Raw genomic sequence first — 15,768 nt, forward strand, 5'->3', positions numbered from 1 at the left:
GAAAAAGAGAGAACAACAACAACAATAGAAGATTTTGATTAAGTATTCTTGGAACATAGATTTTTTTCGTCTATATTGTCATCAATGCCAAAGTGGGAGATTGTTAGAATGAATTCTAATGGTAGTCCTTTGGGGGAGTATCTTAAGAATTTCTAGAACACTTGAGAAATTTTTAGCATGATTGAAATGTTACATTCATGATCATGTCTTTTAGTGATGTTAACACAACATTCTTTTCATGAAGATTGGTAGAGTAGAAGATAGAGAATGAGGTCATATAGACTATTTATTTATTATCAGGTCAAACATAGTTAAGGAAAAGGTCTATACTATACCCTAATGATGTGGATAAGTGTGCATGCAAATAATTTTGCTTGATTTATAGAAGACAATAAGTAGGAAGAGTACCTTATAAGTAGTTTTTGATGACTGGTTTGTATTTCTCAAATGGGATAGAAACATCAAGAGTGTAATTAGATAGTGAAACTAAATAGCCTTAAGATGACATCAATGAGTGTGCAAGGTCTAAGGTCATATGTGTGAGAAGTTGTAAAGATTTTGAGTTGACAATAATTTCTAGTTGTGAAAAGTTGTAAAGTTTTGTGATATCTTAATGATGTCCTATTATAATTAATTGGGAAATCCTCAAAGCTGACTAGAGGAATTGTTTCTAGGATATGGTGTAAAGGAAGGTTGTTTATGTTTTGATGAATTTTGAATTGATAAATAATATGTGAGTAATTAATTCAAGGTATTATTGGATGTGAAAATGGTATCAAGATCAAAATAGGATTTAAGTCTGGTCAAATGATAGAGAAGGAAGTATTTCATTTCTATTATTCCACAAGGAATAACATAGATATTATTTGGAAAGTGAGTCTTCTAGTCTCTTTACTCAAGCTATTTGGATAGTGGGTCTATCTACCTCTTACAAATCCAAATAGAGTTGGCACAACCCCTAATAGTGTTCAAATCTCCTAAGAGAGATTCAAAGTCTCCTAACATGGACTAATATCTACTAAATTTATTACATTGTATTTGATGGAGACACGACCCAAAAATAGAATGGACACAACAGAAAAGGAAAATTATATTAACTGAGAAAATAAGCTAGTACAAATAGTATAGATAAAATAAACTTCAAAACATGCCCTAAGGGCTTACAATAGCATAAATCTAGAGAATATTTCTCCTTTTAGCACCTCCTCTCAAACTCCACTCCGAACTGCCTTTTACAATGCCAAAAATCTCCTTAAATAGACCCCGAAGGGTTAAGGACTAGGATTACATTCTAGAAAGTGCTAGTAGGCATCCACCAATGAAATAGAAGGTTCTAGAAGCTGCGTTAGAAGTCGGTGCAAATCTAGAAGAATCTAGAAATGGTAACCGAACTTTCGGGAGGCATAACTTTTGAACCATAGCTCTGATTGATGAATTGTTTATATTTTTGGAAAGATCTCAAAGTGATCTATAGCCCTATGGTCTAGCTTTGCTTGTCCCCCATTTTTTGACCCTTTTTGAGGTAATTTAATGCCCCAAACTTGACTTTGAAGCATTCTTAGGAGGTCTCCAAAACTTGAAAAATTGCAATAACTTTCAAACCGTGGGGCCTATTGACCTAATTCTTTTTCTAGAATGTTCTAAATCATGATTACATTCATCTAGCCAATTCACACCTTCTAGTTTACTGAAATCATGGCCCAAATACATGCTCCTATTTTTTTGGGATTTTCAAATGCACTGATAGTTGAACTATGAGAGTTGGAACCTTTATTTGAGCCAAATGGGTATCCAAAAATGTAAAGACATGAAATAGAAACTAAGTCTAAGTACATTTTTTTTTGGGTGACACAGGATTGCCCTTATACCTCTGGATGCTCCTGCATCAGTATTCTAATAGAATCCATCCTCTAATGAGGAACATTTATTTTAGTACATCATATTGTTGGTACCATCCCCATTAGGGTTTTGCCTTTGATATAGGGTTTCCCTTGATAACATATCTAGTGTTATTATGTATGAGTATCTTCTTATGATTATTGACTATATTGTTCACATGTTTTAGAATTAATAAGGTTGATAAATGTTTTAATAGTTGTGTAATTTATTCAACCCCCCCTCCATCTCAATTACCTCGGTGGAATTTACTTTTCAACATGAATGTGTTGTAGTCTTTAGGTTTTGTCTTGCATTCAACTTTATTTGTTTTTACATATTCATCAAATTTCACATTTGCACTTTCCACAAGTTTTTTAGTGTTCAATTTCAAACACTTATAAGTTTTTCTCTCAATGGAATAACCTAGGAATATTCCTTTATAACTTTTAGCATCAAGTTTTCCATTTCTATTATCCTTACTTATATATCATTTTGTTCCAAAAACTTTAAAATACTTCACATTAGATACATATCCACACCATAGTTCAAAAGGTATAACATTTGTACTTTTCTAGATTCTTACTCTATTCAAGGTATAAATATGTGTACTTACAACTTCTCTCCAATATTTTTGTGATACATTTTTCCCTATCAATGTACAACTATAGTCCATGATAGATCTATTTCTCCTTTTAGCTATTCCATTTTGAGGAGGGATCCTAGCTATTGAAATCAACCTTTTGATTTTTCTATCATTAAATAACATTTTTAATTCATTGGAAATGAATTCTCCCCCTGTATTAGATAGTAAGCACTTCTAAATCTTTCATGTCCTTTTCAAATTTGACTAAATACCACTTAAAAAACTGACAAGCTTCCGATTTTTCTTTAAGAAATATCACAACCATCATTCTAAAATATTTATGAACTAATAGAATAAAATATTTGTATCCATAATAGCTTTGAATGCCAATAGGTCCACATAGGTTAGTCTAAACCAATTTTGAAATATCATCAAATGAATATATATTTCTGTTGAAACTAGAATTTGTCATTTTTCCCAATTGACATTGTTTACACATAGCATTATTAGGTCTCTTCAATTTTGACAATCCTCTTACTCTTCTTGTCTTACTAATGCTAACCAAATTGTCAAAATTTACATGACATAACCTCTTGTGCTATAACCATATATCTTCATATTCTAAAAAAAAACATGTCTCACCATATAAATCTAGATAGAACAAATTACATTTCGTTTAACCACATCCAATTAGTGCACCATCAATATCAAATATTTCAGCCTTTCTATGATGGAATTTGACTTTGTATCCATATTAATTCAAATATGAAACACTCAACAAGTTATATCTAAGTCCTTCAATCCATTAAACATTGTCAAACTTGATCTTATTAGTCCGTTATATTGATTATTTACCTTTCAAAAGATATGGTACATCATTACCAAAATTAATATAGCTATCATTGTATGGTCCAATCATTTTAGATTTACTTATATCACTACTCATCTGATTAACAACCATAATCAATTATCCATTTGTCATTTTTATTCACATATGAGAATAATGTTGTTTTCTCATGTTCATTTAAATTTTTTTATTAGAAACATAAACAACTACTTCGTCATTACTTTCATATTCATTATAACTTTCTTATTCAGCCATGTCACAAAATTTCTTACCTTTTTAAATTTTAGTCCTTGTTTCTCTTGTTGTTTTGGCCTTGTCTTCTTCCTTTGTACTTTATTTCCATCCTTCCATCCTTGTCTTCTTTGTCAAAACATCTTGTAACAATATGACCAAATTTGTTACATGAGAAATAGATTATAGGAAGCTTAATTTTATATTTCCCTTCGCCTCTTAAAAGTCTTCTACCAATTAGTGCTTCAAGCTCATCAAGTTCATCATTAGAAGTATCACTTTCACCTTTCACATCTTTTTCATTTCCTTTATTTCTAAGAAATAATGTTTTATTTAAAAGTATATTCAATAGTGCTAGGAGTGAAGTTATCAATAATTGACATATCAAAAGTAGTAAGTCTACAATCACATCTTCTATAGTTAGATTATTACCTAGAGTATATCTTAGCTCTTGTATTGTAGAAACCATAATAGCATAAGTAGGAACTATATTTCTCAATACCTTGTTGATTATAGTTTCATTTTCAATATTTCCATTAGCTTCTATTATAGTATTTAAAACCTCTTTAGTTCTTCCATAATAGTGGACTATATTCTCACCTTCTACCATTCTCATTTCATCAAACTTACCTATCATGCTCTTTGATATTTTTCTCAAGAAATTCTTATCTCCTCCATAGATTGTATGCAGCATATCCAAAATTTCTTTGGAAGTCTTCCAATTTTTAATTTCATCAAAACAAGCATAGCTTATGGCTGATGGAATCTCCAACATAGCTTGGTTGCATTCTTGCTTCTCCTTCAATTGCTGAGGTGTTAGAAGAACTATTTTTGTCTCCACATATGAATTGTCCAAAAAATATATTACATCATCACCAATTCCTACTAGATGTAGCCTCATCAAACTTTTCCATGCAAGATAGTTTTCTTTATTTAAAATTGGCTCCTCCTTTTTGTACATCTTGATCTTTAGCTTAAAGTACCCTCAAAATTTTCTCTACAAGCATGAATACATCAATTCCAATTGTTAAAATGTTTAGAATAAGTTAGATGTTGGGGTGAAACTATGGGGGAGGGGGGAGGGGGTGTGTTGAATTATTTATCCAAGGTCAAAATATACCAATTGAATAAACAAACACTTAAACTACTTCATAGCTAAACATTCATTAGCTCGGCCTCTATAGTAAAATTTTAGTAACATAAACTAGATGTCTAATATCCTCAATATAATAGAAATCCAAAATATAAACATTAATAATAAACCATCACTAATAACATTTGCACAAGTTTAATAATAGAATACAACTTAAAAAACCAATTTGGAATAAACTACCAATAACATGTCACCTATCTTTCACTCTTCTAAAGTGAGCTCTATTAGGAGCCAACCTAACTAAAGGTTACAAAATACATTATTAAATGTGATTTTGTTAAACGATTTAATCTCCCTAGTAGTAGTGGCCTTTTTAGAGGACTTTAGAATATTCAAATAGAATGCCACCTTGGTTAAAGTATTTACATATAACTATTAGGAGAACCTTGATTAGAGAATTTGAGTATTGATATAATAATTAGAAAGTAATAATAGGTTTTGATCAAGCAAATATAACTCACTGTGTAGATATAGATCATAGTTTGGCCCGAATTTTTTAGATTATGATAAAATGAGGTTTTGAGGGGACCTAAAACCCATTACAAAATAAGAAAATTGGTATAATGATATAAGTCTCTCAGGTTTTACAAGGACCTAGAACCTTCAAAATACTCTAGAAAAGAAATAAACTAGGTCTATTAGAAAATCAAAAGTTGGAAAAAGGAAACAAACACACAAAGGTGTAGGACCATTATGTTGGAAGATTGTTGGAAGATTGGTTTGATCATGATATATTAATCATGATATATTATATTCATGACTGATTTTATCATTGATGTTAACATAGCATGTTTGATGTCTTCTATGGTATCTAATAGAAGAACGATGGAAAGATAAAGTTAGTATAGATGGCTAGTTGAGTATGATAACCACCTAAGCTTATGGAAGATAATTCTAAGTATTTGGCATATGCAGTTAATATCAAAAGTAGAAAGGATAAGTAAAGAAGAAGTTATGGAAGTTTTGGTGATGTCTTGAAGATTAAGGTTGAGGACATAGATAAGACATGTTGAGTATGGCATGGCTGAGTTCTCTCATCATAATATCGCACCTATGGAGAGATATTCATGTTGTGAGGTAGAAGATTAGGATTATCATTAAGTGTAACATGTTCTTAATGTGGTCCTATCATGACTAATTAAGAAGATCTAACAACCAACTCAAGGAATTTTTTTATGGACTTGTTATAAAGGAAGGATATTTTCCTTTATCATGGGATAGATGTGTGTGAACTTTGAATGTTCAAGAAGAAACAGAGAATGCAGAATGTTAAGTTGAGTAGAGTAGTGCAAAAGTGAAGGAAACTTCATTACCAAGGTTTTGTGGAATGATCCAAGGTTCATGACCTAGTCTACAAGGTTTGAAAATGATTGGTCCAATTGATAGCATAGAGGAAGGGACAAAGGAATGAAGAAGATAATAGTAAATTACTTGTTTGAGCAGTGGGCTCTTCTTGTAGTTGAAATTGCATATTTTGGCAGTGGGCTCATCTTGCATACATTGTACCACAACTCCTAATTAGGGTAAACTTTAAGAAAGCTGCCTCCAAAAAAAGATATAAAATATTGGAGAATCTTTCATTATTTTGAAAAAAAAAATTATTTATATTGGCAAAACTCTCAATTTTTTATTCTAAATATGATTAATTTTGGTGATTATTTTTGAATCATAATTTTTTTTGTATAAAATATTGACGAATCTCAATAATAATAGGAAGTTCATTAATCACCATGGAATATTACAAATCAAAATTGATTTTTTTTTTACGTTATGGAATGTTATGAGAATCATTACATATACTTTAAATCAATAGTGAATAATAAATATTGGTGATATATCCCTAAATTAACTAATAATTATGATAATTATTGGTCAGTTCAATTTAATTTCTCCAATAATATATTATATTTAGGTAACTCAAATCTATTCATGTAACAAATATTGTGGCAAATATTTGAGTTTAAATTTTTTAATAAAATAAATTATTGACCGATATAAAATATTCTAGAACTGAATTTTATAAAACTATGGCGATTTAGGTTGTATAAAATCTTAAATTATTAGCCAAATTACTAGCCAAAAAATTCTAAAATTAGCCAATTTACGAATATTAGCCACTAAATTATACCCTACTCCTAATAGGGTTGGAATCTCCTAAAAAGGATACAAAGTCTCCCAATAGGGAGTTATTGTACTAAATGTTGTAATAGAATCCTAACAGGGTCCATCCTATAACAAGGAATATTTATATTAGTACATCATCTCGTGGGTATCATTACCATTGGGTTTTTCCCTCTCATCAATGGTTTCCTTAGTCAACATATCTACTGTAGTTGTTTATGTGCATCTTTGTATGGTTTTTGTTTACTTTGGCTGAATGACTAAGTTTTTTTAAAGAAGATAAGTGTTTTAATTGTTGGATAATTGATCTGTGTAAAGAGTAGAGATTGAGTTTATAGATCTAGAATCCTAATTTTGCATACAAAGGAACAATAGCACAAGGGAAGATAGATCTAGAATAGAAGATGATATCAAGATAGAGGAAGGTATTGATCTACTTATAAAGAGAGAACCTGAAGGTATGGTTTTTATTTTTTTTGGACATGTAAAGAGCATGGTCATTTTTCAAGAAAATGTCCTAAGAGATTGAGAAAATAAGAGTCTACTTTCTGATAAAGTTGAGGAATTTAGAGAAAGTATGGAATTGTTGCAAGATTTCAGATTAATCCTAGAGAAGTATATTATGCAGCAGTCAAAAGGATATTTAGATATCTAAAAGGAACTCCTGAGTTTGGATAATGGTATGATAGATCTAATTATTTTACTCTAATTTCTTATACTAATGTAGATTATGCAAATAATATGAATGATAGAAAGAGCACTAGTTGAGGAGCTTTCTTTTTTGGAGGAAGATTGGTTTCTTGGTTAAGAAAGAACCATGACTATACATCTCAAAGTAAAATAGAAGCAGTGTATGTTGTAGTAGAAAATAGTTTGTATGAAGTTACTTTGATTAAGTAGATGTTGAAGGATATAAGGATAGAAATTAGTGAACCTATTGTTATACATTGTGACAACACAAGTATGATAAATATGTCTAGGAATCAAGTTTTGCATTTGAGGACTAAGTGCATTTCTATTAAGTATTATATATTAAGAGAAAAAGTTTTAGAAAAAGAAATTAGATTGGAGTATGTGAGCACAAAAGAGAAGATTGCAAATATATTCACTAAGGCTCTTTCCAAATAGACTTTTGAGTATTTTTGAGGTATGCTTGGGGTTATGCCCCTTCCTAAATTAGAGTAGAAGATACAAGAATGCATTAGTCTAGGGTAACAAAGCACCATTGTTTGTCTAGATTGGATGTTGATACTTCTTGTTTGGGGGAATATCTTTGATGGACATAGTCATCTAGGACTCTTGATTGATATTGTTATCAATAGTGTCTTTTGATCCCTGAGCTGAATAAGTATTCATTGTTGTAGAGTTTAATATAGAGATATTGGTTGTAGAAACCTTTGACATTGATGTGAATGGGGGATAAGTTTGGCATGAAAGACATTATGGTAAATGGGGGAGAAGTATTTTGGGAAAACATTATGCCAAGGAGAAAAGTTTGGTAGTATGGTGAGGAAGGTTCTTAGCAAAAGCATAGTATGAAAAAGAACAATTTCATATTTAGCACATTGAGATATATCAATGGGAGAGTATGATTGATGAAGAAGATTTCAAGATGAACAATATTTTGTAGGTATTCTTAGAACTAGATTTTTTTAATCCATATTACCATAAATTCCAAATGGGGAGATTGTTGGGAGATTTTTGGAAGATTGGTTTGATGATGATATATTACATTCATGACTGAGTTTTTCATTGATGTCAACATAGGATGTTTGATGTCTTCTATGGTATCTAATAGAAGAATAGTAGAAAAATCAAGTTGGTATGGATGACTAGTTAAGCATGATAACCACCCAAATTTATGGGATATTCTTCTAAGTATAAGTCTAGAAGAAGTTATGTAAGTTTTGGTTATGTCTATTTGGAGATAGAGTTTACAGAGGCATGTTCTGGTAAACTTGTTATATCTATTAGCAAAGTTGATATCTTCAGGATCAAGGTCGTGGACATGGAGAAGACATATTGAGAATGACATGGCTAAGCTTGATCATCATAATATTGTGTGTCCAAAAAGATATTCAAATTGCAAAGTGCAAGATTAGGATTATCATTAAGTGTAATGTGTTCTTAATGTGGTCCTATAATGATTAATTAAGAAGGTCTAACAACCAACTCAAGGAATTGTTTTATGGAATTGGTATAAAGTAAGGATATTTTCCTATATCATGGGATGGATGTATGTGATTTGTGAATGTTTGAGAAGCAACAAAGATTGTAAAATGAAAAGTTGAGTAGAGCAGTGCAGAAGTGAAGGAAACTTCATTGCCAAGATTGTGGTAAATGATCTAAGGTTTGGTATTTGGATACAACATTCATGACTTGGTCTACATGATCTAACATTTATTGGTCTAGTTGATAAGATAGAGGAGAGGAAAAAGGAAAGAGGAAGATAATAGTAAATTACTTTTTTGAGTAGTGAGCTCTTCTTGTAGTTGAAATTGGATGTTTGGGTAGTGGGTTCATCTTTCATACATTGTACCACAATGTGTAATACAGTTGACACAACTCATAAAAGGGTTGAAATCTCCTAATAGGGGTTAAAAGTCTTCTAATAGGGACTCATTATACTAAATTTTGTAATAGAATCCTAATAGGGTTCATCCTCTAACAAGGAATATTTATATTAGTACATCATCTTGTGGGCATCATTCCCACTAGGGTTTTTCCTCTAATCAAGGGTTTCCCTAGTCAACATATCTAGTATAGTTGTCTATGTGCATCTTTTTATTATTGATTTTTTCTTTGGTTGAGTGGTTAAGTTTGTCTAAAGAAGATAAGTGTTTTAATTTTTGGATAATTGATTCACCCCATCCCTCTCAGTTATCTTGGTGGACTATTATTTCTAACACAACAACCAATCGAATAACCAAAACCATCAATTAAGTTGTATCTTTAATCACCTTAACCATATTCTTACTAGTAGTCATAGACCCTTGAAGGATATCCTCCACCTCCAACCCATGACTAGCTTCAACAACTTTCTTTGTACTTTGTCTGGTTCTCTTACTAGGGCCACCAATTAGCTACACTACAATAGGGGAAATAATTTTCACATTGCTCCTTCTACAAATGCTCATAGTATTAGCACAAAAAACTTAGGTAACCATCTTTATCATTTGACCAATTTCCTTTACCAATTGAAAAAGCTCCATCTCATACAAATTAAGCTCAAATGTTGATCCATTGACTAGCATTCCCTATTGATTTGATTTTAGGATCTAGACAATTATATGCTAAGTGAAATTACGTAAAGATGTACAAGTACTTAATCTCTAATGTATAACTAAAAAGACATTGAATATTAAAAATAATGTGATGAATAGAAAGAGATCTGGTTATATCAATAGAGATAGAGAAAAGAGAGATAAAAGAACCAATTTAACTATAGAGTTCATTTGATCTAAGTGGACTATGTCTCCAGCTCTAGCTCAACTAAGTGACTGATGTATTATTCATGCTCCCAATGTTGATTTACAAGACATTGTAGTCCATCCATAGAGTCATTATATGATTCTTAACTCAAACCATCCTACATACAAGCTCTCATGGCCCAAGATTGGTTTCTAAAGAGCAAGAAAGACTTTTCATAAAAAGGCTTTTCTATAGAGATAAAGCATCATTACATCACATTCTCGTTATTCCTTCTACAAGAGTTCTTGATTAGAGAAACTCTCACATTCCTCTTGGAATTTATTGAATCAAATGCCAAATGTATTTTGAATGCCCTCTCTAAAATGGCCTTGTAATGGCTCCTAGAATATCCTCAAATGTTTTACATCAACCTATTTTATATCTAAAATTTAGTCAAAGTAGGCCAAAACCATAATTTGTAAAAATAGGTCCTTAAACCAATTCCACCTTTGAAATACCCCATTTGACATTTTTATAATTTTTGCATTTACCAAGTTTGATGTCTAAAATGCTATCAAATTAACTATAAACCTTATTTAACATAAGGTTGGCAGGTTGGTTAAGAGATAAATAGAAAATGTCACATGTACATTATTAAGCACTAAACTAGCATAGTGGTAGTTGAATATTTTATCAAGTGGCTAGTCATGGGTTCCAACCCCACCAAAAGCCACTCCTTTTTCAAACTAAGTAGAAGTTTAAACTTTAAATACAATAAGGTGCCTACAATTCTTAAATGCCATGTATGGTGTAGTGGTAGTTAGTTGTCATTATAAATGGGGTAGTTGTGGGTTCGAATCCTATTATAAATTTTTTCCACCCACTCGTTTTTCCAAATGATGAGGTCATGCTGAAATCATCTCAATTTATACTTTTACTTGAATTTCAAATTGCCATATCTTTCACATTTGGAGTTCAATTTTGATGAAACAAATGCTGATAGAAAGCTCTTGATGAGATCTTTGATTTGAAATTCATTGTTAACCACTTCTAAGATGTTTATTTTTTTCACCTTTTCTAATGACCTCTAAACCAAGGTTTGACCAAACATTGACTAGCCATAACTCTCTCATATGGACTTCATTTTCATCTATTTGAGTTGCATTGGATTCAAAATTCTGAGAGCTTCAACATGGTGTTGATTATTGGAGTTTTGGAGATACTTCAATTTTTGGTAAAAATATCCTCTAGATCAAACCTCCACACTAGAAAGGTTTTTGGACCTCCAAAAGCATATATAGTAGAACCTTTAGCTCCCTTGTCATAGATCTTATTTTTGTTACCACCTTTGAAGCTTCACTGAAATGCTTACATTTGACAATTGAATTAGACTTTGGTCTCAGTCGAATGCACATATGCCTTGATACTATCTATTCTACATTCTTAGGGTCTTATATTTTGATAGTCAATGTCACATTTTTCCTTAAGTGGACATTTACTTGAGTCACACTAGGAATTCTAAAGAAAGGGATGCAGTTCAAATAGAACTTGAAAAACCATAAAGAATAAAAAAAATGAGCAAGATAAACCTATCACTCAGTGCTTCTTATGATGGTAGTTCATGTCTGTATTTCAGTCTAGTCACTTTGATGCTCCTTTCTTGCATAATGTATGAGAAATCGTAACAAAGCCTCACCTTGAAATATTCCTTCACCTTTGTACTTTAGAATAGCTGACTAAAGGCATCACCAAAAAGCTACAAATATTTTCATATACACCAAGGTCATGAGAGAGACTTGTAGGAACATCAATCATCAATAGTCAATTTTTAACCAAGTCATAAAGTGAAGAACTTTAAGGCATTAGGTAGTTGTTCTCTGCAACTCTAAATCACATTAGTTGTAATAGGTGCTTCTTCTTTAAAGCCTCGTACCAAACAAAGTCTGAAATAAGAAGTTCAAAGTATTCTCCTTTCTAGATTATAAGAGATCTGGATTTTAATAGCCATACAAACATCTCAACCCTAGGATTATACTGTTTACACTAATTTAGTATGCAATTAAACACTTAACTAAATGAAACAAAAGCATTAACATTAACTAAATTAACATAAATGTCAAGATAGACAAAGAAGAAACAACTCAAATGAGAATATGAGCCATTAAGGGGCTCTCTCAATGAGATTGTTCTCTTATTTTAGGGATGTGTCTATTTGCTTAGATTTTGTATGTATGCTCAAATACTCAAAATAGCTTCAATGGAGGATTTGGATTTTGGATGTGGATATATGGTGGTTGATGTGAAACTTGCTCTCAAAACAACATTATGGCTTTAGGATGATGGAGTGTGTTAAAATGGCTTGGGAGGGGATCCAATTTATAGGAAAGGGGCTTGAAGGATGGATGGTGAAGATGCAAGGAAATGAGAAAGCTTATGGAGGGCTTAGATTGAATGAGAGGATAGCACATGCATTGTGCTTCGTTACAACCAATCAAGGAGTGACACATGTCATAGGGTCATTGGTTAGAGCAAGAGGGGTAGAGGGGTCAACAAAGGAGGCTCAAGGCTCATAAAGACCCTCATAATGGCTTGTAAGAGAAATAAATGGGCTTGTAAGAGTCATTTATGGCTTTGTGGGAGCATTTATGGCTTGGTGGTTGGGATATTTTGAGGGGATAGACTTTGTCTTGCCTTAGGAAAGTCTTAATCTTATTTAGTATTGTGTAAATGATTAAGGGTAGGATTAGAGATGGTTTAGGATTAGATTAGGGATGTTAGAGAAGGGCAAGTGGATGACATTTAATAAGAGTGGGTGAGTTAGTAGCTAAGCTTGGTTAGTATGGGTGGATGGGGTGGATTAGGCTAAATGGGAGATTAGAGATAGGCTTAGGATGAGGATGAAGACTTTCTAGAAGAGTCTAGAACTTCCTAGGATGAGGATAAATAAAGTTTATTTATTTCAAAGGTTTGGGTTGAGGAGATATTTATTAAAATATTTTTAATAAACATGAGGATTAATATTTAATCTTAATTAAATATTTTGAGTTGGGATTAGGGGTAGGAAATGATGGGATTAGCCTTCAATCGAAATTAAAGAAGGATTAGAAGATTTTGGAAGAGGTTAGTGATCTCAAGCAAATTGGCCATGTTTTGGGCAAAAATAAATAAATTGTTTATTTTGGGATTTTTGGTCAATTTATTAATTAAATAATTAATAAATAAGGAAATAATGTTTAAATAAGATTTAAACATTTTTGTGAGGGATTCCTTAATTAAATATTTTTAAATAAGATAAAGGGATTTAATGGCATAAAAATAAATTAATTAATTAAATAAATAAATAGTTAATAAATGATGATGTCATTAGGGACTTTTTTCAAAAAATAAAAATACTTTATTTTCTAAAAGATTTAGGTGTCTACATATAAAACTTCATTACATACAAATTTATTTAGAGTCATATACTCTAAACACACTAGCTTAGTATCAACAATTACCTACTCTGAAAAAAAGGTAGCACACAAGAAGTTGATATTGCTAGTTTGCTAAAAATTGTTCCCAACTCTTACGAAATTGTTCGTAGGAACCTCTTTTCTTGAGTTTCTCACTACTCTGTTGTTCTTCCACTAAGACTACCTTAGGAGTGGTGGAAACTACTAGCATTACTTTTTCCTTGGTCTCTTGCATGGTGGTATTAGGTACCATCTCGACTCATACCTTGTCTGCTTTGCCCTAACTAGATTCTATAATGAACTTAGGAGAGCATCAAAGTTCTAGGTGTAGTGTCCAATACTTCTCTATCCAATGACCACTTATCTAATAATGGCTTCAGAAGTTTTGGATCTTTTCATGCACCTTGACCTTCTTCTTTATAGAAGGCTCAACTTCAACAACCTCAATAGTGTCCAAAGAATTTTCCTTCAAAAAAGCCTCCAAGTTATTGCCAATTCCTCCATATCCCAATCCTTGATTTTGAGGCCTCTTCTATGCCCCAATAGGATGGGTAATGTCTTGTTCATGGATATCAAGGCTTTTGCCACTATATCCCATTTTGGACATTAGTTTCTTATAGATGCCCTTGGTGTACTTCTCAAAGCTCCCAATAGAGTAGTGTTTAGGTTCCTGCTTTTGTTCTAATGTAGAAGACACCTCTATCCAACCACTATGGTTGGTAGGGGATTGAAATTTTCTCAAGTACTCCATATTTTTAGAAAAAGCACAATGACTTGCATTCTCCTTTGAGCCATAATTAGCCCATTTTCCATGGCCATAATGGAATCCTTGCTTTGGAAAAGACTTCAAAACTGACAATGCATCCATACTTCTAGGTGGGGTGAGTGGAGAGTACAAAGAAGTTCCTTCTAATCATGGGCTCAATGCCCACATGCCAACACTTTTTGAATGAATTGGACATCTTCTAATATTCTCCTTTTGGAACATCTTATGCAAGCTTTACTTCTCCCTATTAGCCTCTTCTAGAAGCCTTCAAAGATTTGAATTCTCTAATCAAAGCTATTGATTAGCTTCTTCCAATTTATGGACTCTCTCATCTTCTTCTTGACTATCTTGGATTAGTAATTCCACTTTCTTTGTGATAGAGTGGATGCTTCCTACCATAAATGGAGTCAATTCCATCTTAGATGATTCCCCCTTTTTGATGTCATTGTGGAAAGTACTCCTATAATCACTTGTTGCAAAACTTGCCAAACTAGCTTTGATACCACTTGATTTGATTTTAGGATCTAGACAATTCTATGCTAAGTGAAATTGCATAAAGGTGTACAAATACTTAATCTCTAATGGATAACTAAAAAGACATTAGATATTAAAAATAACATGATCAATAGAAAGAGAGAGTTATATAAATAGAGACAGAGAAAAGAGAGAAAATAAACAATTTGATTATGGAGTTCATCTAATCTAAGTAGACTATGTCTCTACATCTAGGTCAACTGAGTGAGCAATGTATTATTGATGCTCTAAAAGTTGATTTACAACATATTGTAGTCCATCTGCAAAGTCATTATACGATTCCTAACTCGAACCATCATACATACAAGCTGTCAAGGCACAATATTGGTTTTGAAAGAGCAAGAAAGAATTTGCCTAAAAGGGCTTTAGCATAGAGACAAAGCATCATTACATCACATTCTCCTTATTCCTCTTACAAGAGTTCTTCTTGATTAGAGAAATTTCACATTCCTCTTGGCATTGACTAAATCAAATGCAAAATTTATTTAGAATGCTCTCTCTAGAATGACCCTAGAATAGCTCCTAGAATATCCTCAAAGTTTTTACATAAGCCTATTCTATACATAAAATTTAGCCAAAATAGACCAAAACCATAATTTATAAAAATAGGCCCTTAATCCAATTCCTCCTTTGAAATACCCATTTTGCCATTTTTATAATTTTTGCATTTAGCAAGCTTAGGTTAAAATGCTAACAATTTAACCATAAACCTTATTTAACATAAGGTTGGCAAGTTGGTTAAGAGATAAATAGAAAATTCCACATGTTCATTATTAAGCGCTAAAATAGTGC

The sequence above is a fragment of the Cupressus sempervirens genome, chromosome 4 (assembly GCF_028749045.1).
Source record: "Cupressus sempervirens isolate cs-2001-9-10 chromosome 4, ASM2874904v1, whole genome shotgun sequence".
In the NCBI taxonomy this organism is placed as follows: domain Eukaryota; kingdom Viridiplantae; phylum Streptophyta; class Pinopsida; order Cupressales; family Cupressaceae; genus Cupressus; species Cupressus sempervirens.